Source organism: Seriola aureovittata, chromosome 6, assembly GCF_021018895.1.
Source record: "Seriola aureovittata isolate HTS-2021-v1 ecotype China chromosome 6, ASM2101889v1, whole genome shotgun sequence".
Classification (NCBI taxonomy): domain Eukaryota; kingdom Metazoa; phylum Chordata; class Actinopteri; order Carangiformes; family Carangidae; genus Seriola; species Seriola aureovittata.
In genome coordinates, this window is record NC_079369.1 from 16,166,052 (window position 1) to 16,181,062 (window position 15,011).

Below are 15,011 nucleotides of genomic sequence, written 5' to 3' on the forward strand. Positions count from 1 at the left end.
AACTTTGTCTTATCCAACTGGAGTTATTTGGACAGAGATTTGAAATGTGAAGAAGTCCAGTAATTAAAACTGATTATTGTTGGCATTAGACAATCCCTTCGGGGACAGTTTCCCATTCTTTTAAACCAGTGCTCTACAGCCCCACAGCCCACATACTCTCTTTCATCATCTCCTGTCTTTTAAAATGATGAAATGCCATTATTTTTTGGTGGCTGTGGACAGAAGAAAGATTGGGCCATGCAACAGCAGTGGCCTTACCTGAGAAACCAACATCAAATGGAAGAAAAGAAGACAGTGTTGGAAGGATTTAAATGAAGATGAAACTTATTGCATGTGCAAAAACCTGAGAAAGAGAGGGGGAGGGGTGGGTGGCTTGAGAGAGAAAGAACAAAAAAGAACAAAGAACAAAAAGTTGAAAATGTGAGAACAGAAGACAAGACAGAAGATTGCACAGCTCAGGCAGACTGAAAATAAGTGAGTGAGACTGCAAAACATGAAGAGCTAGAAGAGAGAATTGAGTTCAGCTGGACTGGGTTGATATGAAATGAGTCGAGCTGAACTGAAATGGAGTGCACTGGATCTGTCTCTGAGAGTACGATACGCCGGACTGGTTCGAAACAAAATCTTTGAAGTAAAATCACACCACTGCTATTGTAACCTCTGGGTGGGAGGTTGAGGTGGAAGAGAGTATCATCAGAAAGGAGGATGACAAGAACCCAGAAAAAGAACATTTTCCTTTCCTCTTGCTGCCTTCCCTCTTTAACCATCCCCCTATCTGTGTATGGTGGCAGCCATTGCAAGCTATGACTGCATGGTAGAAAATGATTTACTGCCGCTTTCAGCCTCACACAGAGAGAGCGAGAAGACTAGTCTCTGAGAGACCGCTCACTTTGGGAAACACTGAAACACAGTTAAGACAATAAGGTGGCTCTTCTCCCAGATTCACTCCTGTGTTTTACCTTTTGGCTATGCCATTCTCCAAGATCATGTGGTTTTTTTTTTTCTTCCCTGCATCCATGAAATTTGGGATTTTTTTTTTTTTTATTCTAATGGATGCTGGAGAGAAAAGGTCAAATCCTTACAACATGAAATGGATTCTGTGTATTCTGTCATGAAACAGGAAAGGACAAAACATCTTTGATGACACAGGAAGAGGATATGGGTTCATTAAAGTCAATACTGATAAAGACATTTACTTATTACACCACTTGTTAGCTTACTTTATATACAGATATTCAGTATCCATGTCCAGAGTAGGCTATGAATGGATACATGAAATACAAAATTTTGTATTTTTCTGGCATAAAATTAAAATTGTTTCAGTAGTTCCTCAATGCAAAGTGACACACAATGCCTACTTAATATCAAAGGGAACTCAATAAAATTGCTGATAAAGTCATTATTAAGTTAATAAAATACTTAATTAATCTAAATACTAAAATGTGCAAAGAAATCTAATTTCTTTATTCTGTGGCAGTGATTAATGAGAAAACCCAAATCTTAACAAATTACATCATTGGTCAGTGTATGATATTTAATAAAATGTGTCAAACAAAGGCCATACTCATGATAAACAAAATGTTACCCTGTTAACTAACCCCACTGTGATTTCTGCATTTTAAAATAAAGGTTGCTGTCTCTCTTCAGTACAGAGAAATGAATGTGTGGAAAACAGAGGGAAAAGATGAAGAGATAAAGACAATAGAGAAGTTTGGGATGCAGCAGGTGAGTCAGACAGGATGGTACGTTCTTCACCTGGCAGCTGTGCCTCGACGCCAGGGACACACATAAAAACAAACAGTCACACTCACACACATCACTGACAAAAACCCACACATTCATGCCAACACCAAACTCACTCCAGGTACACATCTGACTCATGCAGCCAGGTGGAAGGGCAACAGAGGACACAGACACACACGCAAAGGCAATGTTTAACCTCGGGCCAAACCAAGCTTTCTTACCTCTCTTTCATCACTCTTGTCTTTTCCTCGTTGCATTCTGCTCTGGGGCTTTTCTGCTTCCCTTCCTTCCGCTCTGCGGTGAAGGCTATGGCTGCTAGCATTCGTTCGGTTTTCTTCTTCTTGTGCTAGCTCCTTTCATGACCTGAAACAGAAGAGGACAGAGATAGGAAACCGACAACTAAGAAACTGTTTGAGTGGAATGCAGACATCTCTACCAGCATCTCACATCAACCAAAATAAATAAATAAACAACACTCCATTCATGGAGTCGGGCCTTGTGGGATTCAAGTTATTGGCTCAAAAATTCAGTTATCTTTCAAAACAATTTCTTACTCATGGTGTAGAAAGAATGTATGAATGAGATATGCGCAGAGATAACAAATTGATTCAGTTCATGACCTAAAACAGCATGTACTTACATGAACGTTTAAAGTCAAGATATATTTTGTTATGTGGCATTCCGTCCCGAGCGTTGAGTAACTATTTTAAAAACATAAAGCTGAAAACCTGAGCGATAGCTGAGTGACGACAGCCAGTGTAATATTTGCAGAGTGGAGCAAGCTTGCTCAATGTAACTAAAGAACAAGGTTCATGAAGGGGTCAGGGAGTAGTGGCTGGCAAACAGTGGCAAGAAGAGCCATAGGATTGTTATTATTATATACCTATATGACTGCGTGATTTCCATTTACAGTTTGCATACCTGTGTTGGCTCTTTGCTGTGTCTATTTCATTGTCCATCTTCTGTTTGCATGGACTAAGTTGACGTGTAATTGTACTGTTCAGAGAATGATTTTATCACGGCTGTAGCGCTTTGTAAATTGACAGAGTTTGTGTGCACTGTATGTGTGTGTAGGGGGGTGTCTTACAGTGCACATATGAAATTGCTAACAGCTGTGACAGGCGCCATCGTACACTTTTCGCCATCTCATTTGTAGCATGCAGCTGCACAGATAAAGCACGAGGGTTAAGCAAATATTGTACAATGGCCAGGAAACAATGAACCATCCCCATCCCTCCCCTATCTCTCACACTCACACTCACTCACACTAACTGCAGCATTGCTAAGAGTCTGCCAACTCTTTGTGTGTGCGTATGTGTGTGTGTCTGGGTGCATGTGAAAAAATGACTGGCACTGCTTGTCCTCTTTATTACTGTGAACAGAACAGACACCCCTGCTCCCCACCCATTCATTTTAATCTCTATTCTTAATCATAAACCTCCTCAGTCACACTCTCTCCCTCTCCGTCTGTACCCCTCCACCCGCACCCCCCTCCGTCCTGGTGTCGACCCTCCCCAAAAAGGCAAGGCAGCAACAGTGCTCCTTTGTTTGCCCTCCTCCCCTCCTCTCTTCTTGCCCCCTCACCCTGCCACGGACGATGCTGGTTGGCGGGGACGGAGGCATGCCTCGACAGGAACGCCGGAGGAGAGGAAGGGAGGGAACGAAGGACGGAGGGAGGGAGGGATAGGAGCAAAAATATGTAGGTGGAGAGAGGGGAGGGTCGCTTCGGGGAAAAAAAAAAAAGGAAAAGAGAGTCAGGGTCTTGCAGTCATTTTTCAGTCATTCTTACCCTGCTCTCTTTCATTTCTGTACTTTTCTGTCCATTCAGCATTACATGAGAGGGGCTTCTCAGAGCGTGTCTGTGGGGAGGAAGGTGGTGGACTTGGAGGGACTACACCCTCACTGAACCCACCGACTCCAGTTGACTGAGACATGTAGAGAGTCGTTTGCAGAGGACTATTTCTGGTTTGGACTATGAAGCTAATTTTAAACACCAAAGTAAAGATGGGGAAAAAAAGAGGGAAAAAAAAAAAACTCTGACTCTGGATTTTTATTTCTGCTCTAAAAGAACAAACGCTTTAAAAAAAAAACTGCTCTATTCCTTGGCTTTTACATTTATATGGCTCAGAAATAATGTACATGATATTCCAACAGGCGATTTGTAAAAATAGCCTTTAAACACACAACTTGTAATTTCTCATTTATGCAAAGAAAATACTGGACCTGCCCATTGAGGTTAGTCAAGACATAATTTTAGCCGTTTCGTTCTGCTACCACTGCTAGCGTGGTGAACCCAGTTCCCTAATAGCATAAATACTGCTCTTGTAATGGTGCCTGGGGCATGTCTCATTTGGAAGTGAGGGAGGCAGCACAGCAGAGCAGTGCCTTTTCCCCTCAGCCAAAAACACACATGTGCACGCGCACAGACGTTGTGGCAGCTCCGAGGCAATCGGATCATTAACCCCAACTAATCTGCAAACATTATGTTTATAGAAAATGCTTTTCCAGCTTAGGCACCCGCACAGCCAAAGCAATGTTAATTCATTTTGAATGTGTGTGTGTGTGTGTGTGTGTGTGTGTGTGATATGATGCATTTGTGAGTTATGACGACACGTGTGTGTCAGCACTGCTGGGTGTGTCATGTCTCTCAGTATGCATGTGTGTACATGTCTGCTGTGACAGACACAGAGAGAACATGACAGAGACAGTGAAAGAGTATGTGCGAATGTGTGTGTGTGTGTGTGTGCGTGAGTGTAAAAATGTGTGAGTGAGTGTGGTGTGACTGCCAGTGATGCAGCTCACAGCCTTGATCTAGACTCCTACCTCTCTCGGATACCCCGCTGCGCCTGCTTCATTAATCAATAGGACAGATAAAGACAGACTCCCGCTGCGCTGTGAGGAAAAACGGTGGTGTGCGTGCAAGAGAGTGTGTGTGCGCGCGTTTCTGCATGTAAGGAGGCTAGAATGACCTGGGGGAGAATGTGGCAGAAATGATGCAAACCTTCAAGGCTTCCTGCACGCACAGAGATCATCTGTGCTGGATTTGCTTTCTTGTACCACCAAAAAAAAAAAAAAAAGTCAGGCTCCATTTGATAGACTGATATATTTGCCAGTGTGTTAACCCTCACCTCCGACAACCTTCCATGTCTACAAAAGATGAAAAAATAAAATCAAACGGGAGAGTTTGAATATTTGTGTTTCAGTCGGTGTGAGCACTATTCAATTACATTCCGTCATTTTCTCACCTTTTAAGGTTGTAGGATCTGGTGCGACTAATTTTGGAAGCGTTTAATATCCGCCAAAAATCACGCTGAGTATGAAACTGCTTTGCTGCCACAACCATTCTCCCTCTACTGCAGTGTAATACTGGGCTAAAACAAAAAGCAGCGAAGAAGACATTTCCGTTGGTCAGATGAGACTTTCACCATGAACCCAGGAAAAGTCAATTACACACACAATTGTAATTACTTTGCTCCCTCACTCCCAAATGATGTGTCTATCTCTATTCCTTAAAACCTCAGCTATAAAAAAACATCTCAAGGGCTTATTTGGAAATCTTTATGAAAATGGCTTTAATGTACCTTCAGGCACAGTCAAATGAAGTGGATACTACTTAGAAGCTTAAAAAAAAAAAAATTGGCAGATCAAGTGCACTTCTGATATTTTCATTGCTTGAAATATTTTCTGTCAATTCAAGAGCCTGTGAGACTGTGAACTGCGGAGTGGGAGAAACACCTAAAACTGCCACTCAAGAGAGGGAAAGAAGAGGGAGGGAGATCGAAAATAGCTTGTTGGGTGTCATCAAAACTCATCTACCTGGCATATTTACTTATCTGCAAATTAGAAGGGGACGTCCTTGGGCAGTGCACATTACAAGCAATTGTATATTGTGACAAGAGAATGTGATATAATTAGTCGTTGCAGTGTACCTTTGTGAGCCAGGATTAGCAACAAGATTGACTTGAGAAAAGCTGAGACTGAAAATGGGAAAAATATGATTCAGAATGCCCAGATTTAAACGTTTCTGCTAATTTGTTAACTTTTTCAGAAATATGCTCGGGCTGGGGAGGTTTTGTCCCTGTACGGAGGTAATGTGAATGTGTGCGACTGTGTTTCTCAAAAATTATTGACAAAATTAAACAAATGCCTTTAAAACCACAGAGAGATATGATTTCAGAGCACCACGTATAAATAGTGCATTTTATGTTCTATTATTAGCTATTACGGAAGTTGTCTGGCATAAAGGAATGAAAGAAAATTAAATTTAAGTTTAATCCAAAGGTCCATTGTGTTTGAAGCCGGATTTTAATAAAAGTCCCCCACGTACAGTGAAATCAAGACTAAAAATCAATTTCACGATTTCTAGCGAAGTAATTAACAATGAAATTTTAGACACAATTATTCAGGAATAGTAGGAAACTAGATTCAGGTTCATTTTGTTACTGCAAAGGAGGAATGTGTGTCATTTCCTGGTTCTCTACATGGCCAAATGACTTGAATGCAAAGCCACAGAAGCCGTTTCTCCCACAGTGCCTAAATCCTGCAGAACTGTTATCAGCCACTGGGAGGTTTTGCATCCACAGTTTACAGCAAGAGCGTTTTGTTTGTTTTCAATGTAACTTGTGATATTTGGCCGGGGCTCAGTGCCCTCTTTGTTAGCCATTGTGTGGAGATGAATGAATCATTCTTCCAAATTTCATAAAGAGATGCACTGTGTGAAACCATAGAAACACCTTTGAGACCATTAAACTGAACTCCAGACTATGTATGTAGACACCAGGGACAAGGGCTCTCAATATAAACTTATATAAAGCAAGTATTTGAAGTAAATTCTAACATACTCTTACACTAATACAAATGATTTTGTTTAATGAATTTTGAGATTTTCTGTCAAGTAATTTCCTATAAAACTGCCTCATCTAGTCCAGCTTCCTTAAGTAATATGGTGCATCTCTCAAAGTGCTCTCGCATGAAGTAGAGCAAAGTAGTGATGGCATTGTGCAGATTTTTTTCAAATTTAATATTGATAGTGGGGCACACAAGAAGCCACAGTACCTCATTGTTCAAATTACAAAAAAAAAAAAAAAAAAAAAAAAATAAAACAGTTAGAAAGAGCTTGATAGAGTTATCGCACTAGCAATCATAGATTAGCAAATATGCAAGCTGTGATTGCAAAGCATTCTGGTTTACTGATGCCTCAATAGAGAAATGAGCATCTCTTCCTCTTTTATGATGCAGTTTTCGTTGAATGACTGTAACTCCAGCAGAGAGATCTTTTTGATTTTCAGTAACTCATAACAAAACCCGATATTACTCATAGATAAAATGGGCTTGAACCTGATAATATTCTGAGAATATTCTCATACTAGGCCACATCTATGTCATGCAAGTCAGACTAATAAAAAAAAGAACATGATGTAACTACAGAATGGAGTGATGTGTGTGATGCAGTAGCTGTTTTTAAATAGTTTTAAATCAGTATTTAAGTGATTTGTAGATTTTTTTTAACCAAAAAATAAGCTAAAATATGCAAAGTTACTACAAATATAAAAACTGTTTTAATTCTCGACCCTAAAATTAAGTTACAGAAAAAATAAAAATCCAGACATGAAATCCTGTGTCAGTTCCTAACCCAAGATGCCCTGATTGCATAGGCACATTGTGTGATTTGACATTGTACCGATGCCTGACGCTCAGACAAAGGAGCCGGTGCAAGCCTCGAGGGGGCAGATGACAAACACTCCTAAACCATGGCCAGACATAATCCCCCCCCACCTCCCGCCAAACCCCACAACAAACGCGCAGCGGAGGGGGACTTATTCAGAGCATATTAGGGAGGTGAAGGAGGCCAGGCACTGAGGGACTCTCCACACTTGGCTGTCCTAATCATCTGAGACAACCCCTCCAGAGGCAGACCCCCCGCCCAATCCCCTTCCCGCCTACAAACCCTACTCCACCCCCTAACGCATGACCCAGACACATCCAGGAGCGTTTACAAGGGCGGACGGCCATGAAGTGGGGAAGCTGACCAAAATGAACAGCCCCCCCGGGAGCGGTAGTTTAATTGTCCATCTTCTTGGTCCAAATTAAACAAGCTCGAGCGCATTCAAGTATCCGCACACACACACACACACACACACACACACACCCACCCTCCCACCAACTTCAACCCTGCTTTTAAACAGACTGGCACGTTCCATAGAGCATGCTATTGATGCAGAATGATGAGCGAGACCCCATTGTCTCGTTATATTGTCTTCAATTAGGCAGGAGATGATAGGAGACAATGACAGGAGCATTTGTAATCATGAGCCTCACAAACTCATGCTGGGAGACAGAACTTCATTATGCCCAATGGCCCCTCATCGACGATAAAACTCAGAATATGTGTGGCTCATCCTTAGGAAGTTTTCAAGCATAAATGGCTCGGAAAGAAGTGAGTCACCAGGAAATACTGTTGGGGGTTCTGAAACTGAAGACAACAACAGACATCGGTGGAGGCAAATCTTTTATCTGCACAGCAAGAGAACAGCAGGTTTCAACCAGAAATTGCACTCAACCTCTTATTACATCTCCTGTTCACTTACCTGAAATCTCTCCATATGCAAGTTTTCTACACTGGTATTTAAAGTTTTATAAGTCAGAATTGGGAGCATTTTAGAGAGTTGAGAGTTGGTGTGACATTAGGGAGAAAAAAAAAAAATCACTGATAAAACTTTAAGAAGAACAAGAAAGTCTGGCATTTCTGAGCTGGTTTTTCAGGGATGAATTTACAGGCGTAAAGTGTACCCATGATGTCTTTTCATCTTCACCACATAAATGTTGTACAAGCTTAGCTCTGAGAACAGAAGCTCTGGCAGCGCTGGTGTCAGCTCTGAGCTGTCTGTGGAAATGAGACTTCTTTAAGAAAGAGAAAGAAAAACTCGAGAGCGCATTATCTGCATTTACCTGGAGAGCGTTCAGCTGAGAAATGACTCTAACCCGACATCTTGCCGGCTTTGTAGCTCGCCCCGTCATTTAATTCACGTTCCACCGTGGCTGTTGGGCTTTGATAGAACCATCCGACTGGACAAATACCGCTTTCATGAAATTGTGCAAATGATTTCTTTCAACTGGGATCGCAACGGTATTGCCCCCCCACCCACCCCACCCCCCTTACGCCCCCCCGTCTTTCCACTCTCCTCATGGCACAAAGAGCTAATCTGAGACGAACACTCGCACCAGCTCTGACACATTGTCAAACCAAAACCAGGGTGATTTTATTATTCTTTAAATCATGTAAGTGAAGCATGAGGTAAAAGCCGTCATCTATGGAGGACAACAGAGGGGTTAGAGAAATAGCTGCGTATTTTCTCCCCGTAAATGCTGCAGGGATTATATATTATGCTCCCTTTTACCCATCTATCCCTTCAGCTGTTCGTTCACATGTACAGTATCAGAGAGGGACCAGATAGATCCTGAAACGTTTTGGTTTTGCCCATTTGCAGATGAAATCAGCCTGCAATGGGTGCCAGTAGGAGGGATATCCGTCAAGTCAAGCTGCCCTGGGGCCAAACAACCTTTCGTGCAAGGCCCTGCTCCCTTATCTGATTCCAGCAGACGTGGCAAGATGATGGCCATGCCAGCCAGAGCCTTTGATTTTTTAAGTATATCCCTCTGCCTTCACACTGCTTTATTGATCGCCGACAGACCTCATTTTGTTCCTCTGCTAAAAAAGCGCTGCGAGAATTCTCTATTTGTAATGTGATCACCCAGATGAGGATGACAGAGAGGTGGACAGACACTAATCCTCTTTTTACCACAGTCTCCAGCATCGTCTATAGTGATTTTTTGTGGATCGCCCCTGTCAAGTTTCTCATTGCCTGAGGCCCAGATGACTCCCTTCTCCCTGACATGGGGAGGGGTCAGGGTATAATCCACACTTAAGTGTCACTTTTTATGAAGAACAATTGCTCGGGCTGCTGACCCGAGAGTTGTAGTCTAATTCGATACCAACCGCATTTAACATAAACCAAAAGAAAAGCTGTACTCACAGGGTTAAATAAAATCAAACACATGCTACAAAAGCAGCAGAAGTCGATACTTATTTCTACAGTCTTTTAGCAGCAAAAATTTCCACTTCACAATTGTTTTTGACAACAGGCTTAATGGTAAATGCGCTCACCGACCTCTGCGGACCTGTCACATTCCTCCATGTTGAACAGCACAACAGCAACAGTACGGAGTAGGGAGCATCTGCCTCGTCACTCCACCAGATGGCAGCAGAAAGTATGTAAATTGGTTCATTAACCTTACAGCGCTTTAACCAGTGTGCCATGCAGAGGGCTCGTTCCATCCGGGTTTTCTTGAATTTTATTAACGCGTATTAATAGCATCGAGAAACTTTCACTAATGGCCTGAGGTGGTTCGCTGTGGTGTTATCAAACACTGTAGTAATTATACATGACATCCCTCTGATTAACACTCCTGTGATTATTGCACTGTGTCAGATCATCTTTTTTCCCCCCATTTAAAGACAGTCATCCATTTTCTTGCAGAGAAAATATTTCAGAGGGAGAAAAAAAAAAAAAAAGAAAAAGAAAAAAAAGAGGCCAGACATTATCACAACAGTCCCCTCACCCCAACAAGCAGGCTTGGATCTTTAACCCCTGACAATAGAACGGCATGAAAAAAAAAGAAGCAGGGGGGTGAAATTGTGAAAAGGATCTGCGTTTTCATACGGCTTTTCCCCCCCAGTGCTTGCAGAGTGTGTGAAAAATTAGCTTGTTGTGTGTCTCTGTGTGTGCGTGTGTGTGTGAGCTGCCAGCAGTGAGGGCTTGCACCTGGAGCAGGGAGGAGCATGCGAGAGGTCAAGGGTCAGGATTGAAGTTCTCCCCTCTTCCTAAGAGGGCCAGACGATCCCTGCGGCTGCATCGCACAACACGGGCCGTTCACGTCCCGTCCTTCTCTTTCCTCCTCTCCTTCTTCTCCTGTTCACCTCCTTTTCCCTTTTCTCCTCTGGAAAGACGCAGTAATCCATAACCCACTCAACTATCAGCAGCTCAATTATCCCTCCTGTTCGCCCATTTTCTCCCCTTGGATGGAGATTCAAAAACAATTAACCTCTTCACGGCTGGGGACTTTTCCCAGGAAAGGGCACGGTGGTAATTGAATGACTCCACCATTTACATTCCTGACCATGACTTCACTCCTTCATGCATAAATCTGGTTACCGAAAATCCTAATCTGTGGCTTTGTGATTGTCCGATGTCATTATCATGGGTGTTGTATTATCACGCTATGAAGACAGTATTTTTACTTCAAGCGGGATTTAACGGGACAATTTGGTAATGTTTACATAACACCCTTTTGACCTACTTAAACCTAATAAATTTCTATCATTTGAACTCGAACATGTTGACAAGTTAGTGCTGTTTTAGAAAATTACACCTTCAAAAAAGCTAAAATAATAATTATTCTTGTGTCAAACTGAGTAGACAGTGCTCTCCTGTAAACTGGCACAACTGGACTATTTCACACCAAGTGTCTTCAAGCTATGGTGCATCCCCCCACATCCTCAGCCTTCATAAAATGTTCTCTTCTCCCCCTTCGTTATGGAGGGGCCTCCTATTCATCTCCAGGTAGAAAGCCTGAAAGTGTAGGAGGGCAGAACAGCTTGCTGCACCCATTGAGCTTTTTATTACTTCCCCCTTCAAAGGGTGGTGGCAGAAGAAGAGACATCCTCCGTCTCCTTGATGCCATGATATACAGTGTCAGCTTTCAGAAAACACACACAAACAAGTGGTAGGATTTTGACTGGAGCCCTGTGCAAATTTTCACGAACATTTGTTCTTCAAAACATCACATCTGAGGAGATTACGTGGCTGCGGATACAGAGAGAACACGTTCCAGCTGTTAGGGGATAATCTTTTAACAAACAAGTTTATCAAAAAATGGACGCTGTTCAGAAAAACAACTCAGAATATGCAAAAATTAGAAACAGGAAAACAATACATGCGACTCTACTTCTGATTTCCACTGTTGTCAAGCAAAGATGTCCAACAAAGACTCCACTCCAAACCATTTTACATAAAGCAAGCTAGCGTATTATCTAGCTAACCCAGCAGCAGTCAAATGATGTAATCCCTAACCAACACACGTCAAGAAAACAAAGGCGCATACTCCTCAAACGGAAAACACTCCTGAAGATGTATTTGTCATTCAAAGAGATAATCAGATTGAAGCATTTCCACCAACTCCCACCTTTAATTAGCGTTTTCTTACTTCAGAAGCCACCAAGCTTTAAGCTCCAACTCAAAGACGCCCACCATCAGAGTCAAGGTGCGACAGACAGTATCCAAGGGCCTCATTTAAAACCTCCAGTTCGGTAAAAATGGAATCTTCAAGCGGGGATTTGACTTTATGTTTATTCTTGAAACACAAAGGATACAACTCTTGTTCATTAATAATGAGATAATGTTGTTTTATACACCATAATCCTTTTCAATTCCAAGATCAAGACTAAGGTTTAACATCATCACACTGGAAAGACTTAAAACATGGAGAACATCAATCTTCAGAGTCTCCTGTGTGTAGTACAGAGAAATTCGGAACTGTGATACAGTATAATTAATACAAAATTTTAGAAAAGAGCCAACTAACAGTGCAGTTGAACAAAATAGAAAAAATGAAATAACTACAGGCACCATGCCATACCTATAGCTTGTAGACGCTCGCCAGAGCAGCACTGCTGAAATCTCATTCTTTCACACACACTGGCAAACACACACACAGAAGAAGTCTTTGATGTTTCCTCATGAGTGTGTATTGCAGCTGTGTGAGTCACCCACCCTCCATCCAAGACCCATATAGGCTACACAGAGGCAGCAACAGAAGCAGTAGCAGTAGCGATGGAACTGCAAACCCTCATACCACACACTCACGTACATGCACACACACACGCACGAACTCACAAACAACATAGCGTGTCTTGATTGTGGATGGAAGACAAGGAAAGAGGGAGAGGCATGGGCAGGGCCAGCCAGGCCAGCAGGAGGACAAAAAAGAGAAGAAGAAGAAGAAAAGAAGTAGGAGGAGAAGAAGAAGAAAACCTTAAACAACTGGCTTTGCTCCAGACAGACTGGAACTTCTCTTGATCATTATGTCTAGCCTTCAGGTGTCTGGGGTCGGGCCGACTGTAGGCGGTACTAAGGCTGAGGGTGGTGGAAGGATTTCAGGGGGGGTGAGTGTAGATAACACAGCAGTCAGACAAAGGGGGAATAAGAGGGCTGCCTACATACCACCAGCATCAAGGAAGGGAGGGTGGGAGGCAAGGGAGGGAGCAACGAGAAGAAAAAAGGAGGGCTATAAAAATTTGATTAGACGATCCTTCGCTGAAGTGACTTTCTGTGTCGGTTTGCTTTTCTTTCTTTCTTTTTTTTTTTTCATCAGTTCCCCTCCCTTCTCGCTTCTCCAGAGCGCCGCCTCAGAGAATGGGGCAGACAGATTTTATAGGTCCTAATTAAAGCCATCTGAAGCCTTTCAAAACATCAAATTGCCCCGGTCCCCTGCTCTTTCCCTCTGATTGTGCAGAAATCACGGAAAATCAGAGGGCACCCAGTTTTGCTTTGACTCCCAAATGTACATAAATTTTGCAACAACCCCCCCACCCCCACCCCCCCTGACCCCACTACCTCCTCATTTCCAATCCATAAAAGGGTTCAGTGAATGACATGACCTCAAAGAGTGTGTCAGATTCTCTGGAATTTGACAGAAACATCATTTCTAAAAATCAAGCAGTTTAGTTCAACCTTCTTTCTCTGAGCCTGACCACAGTCTAAACTTAAGGGACGTTTTTTGGTCACATCCTGCATTGGAAATGACACATAAGGTTGCTGAAGATCCACCCTTATCCTGTCTGGCTGGTTGAAGAGAAGTGCAGCCCTGTTTTTAGTGCACTTCAAGTGCTCTTTTTTTTTCCCTCTCTTGCCCCCCCCCCACCACCACCACCCTCCCTCCCTAATTGTCCTCATTGAGCCGTGTGGACCGGTTGCACAGCCTCTCTGCCTGGGGTCAGCGGGTTTACCGTGTGCTTTTTATCTATATTTCATGCTATGGCGCTGCGCGGAGACAGCCACACGTCCACACTGAGAAAATTCACAGAGACGCACAAAGAATGTCGACAGGACCAAAGGAACTTAGAGATCATTCAAGTACCAAGTGAAGTCAAATCTGTTTAGCGATAAAAAAGCATGTAGTGCGTTAAAAACGGTTCATTCTCAATTGAATATAAACAAAAAAAAAAAAAAAAGGACCGAAAGCACACGGCGCAAAAGTGACATGCAATCATAAATTTAGAACCGAAGTCGGTTACAAAAAAACGATAAATATAACTACTACTTTCCGGAATGGTAACAATAAAATAAGCGATTAAAAGAACAAAAAATATGTGTAATATCGCCTACTTACGATTCATTTCAATAACTTCTGGGCGTTATTGTCTCGCCCCTGCGCCTCTCCGATCGTCTGGAGACGGAAAAAAGTCTGTTCCTCCGGCGAAGCGGGGTGATTCTCTTTGACAGGATGGTCAGCTTCATCAGATGGCGATAAAGTTTGCATAAGAGAACACCTGGGTAATTCTGCCGTGGACAGTGGACGTCTGATTCCGCCGGTGTCAGGTCTTCAGTGATGCCCGCACTCGCCGGGATTGAGCGCTGAGAAGAGAGGGAGCGCACTGAAAGGCATCATGTGAGCCGGGGAGAGGTGCGCCATTGGCCAGCCGGGGATAAGTATGATAAGGCTGCTCTGTGCGCCATTGGCCCAGGACGGGAGCGGAGGCGCCTCCTCACTTGGCTGTGCGCAAGAATGTGAGTGCTGCTCACTGTTCATAATTTTCAGCAGCCGGGGGGGGGGGGCATTAAGTAACAAATTGTTCCAAAGATGTTCTGTTTTTTGTCATCGACGCACAGAGTTACACGGAGGGCAGCGGGGAGAAATGCGCACATTATGCTTCCTCCTCTATAGAAATGAGGGATGAATGAAAATGTCTGGTGAGTCTGCGTATCAACTTTTGAATAGCTATCAACTTGAAGATGAGTACACTTTCATCTGAAAAAGGCGAAATATAATCTTTTCTTAGTCATTGTAGTGAAGAGTAAAGATGACATAAACATAGAAAAAAAATCTATTAGGAAGCAACTAAAAATACATCAAGAGAGCATTAACTATGGCAGTTTAATATTATTGATCATTATATCTTAATCAACCTTCTTTCCATAAATGTAGTTAAT

The 15,011-nt window shown here is 42.7% G+C and overlaps 1 long non-coding RNA gene across 2 annotated transcripts in view; it reads right to left on the reverse strand.

Moving 5' to 3' along the window:
* The window catches only part of LOC130170368 (uncharacterized), a 29,369-nt gene extending 14,949 nt beyond the window's left edge, over nt 1-14,420 (reverse strand). The window contains exons 1-2 of one of the 2 annotated variants that reach the window (XR_008827971.1): nt 14,191-14,420; nt 1,965-2,106 (exon numbers count right to left, since the gene is read on the reverse strand). This is a non-coding gene — a long non-coding RNA (uncharacterized LOC130170368). Of the gene's footprint in view, nt 1-1,964; nt 2,107-2,383; nt 2,756-14,190 lie in introns of those variants that run through there. The other variant, XR_008827972.1, reaches the window with a different exon arrangement.
* Nucleotides 14,421-15,011: the final 591 nt, after the last annotated feature.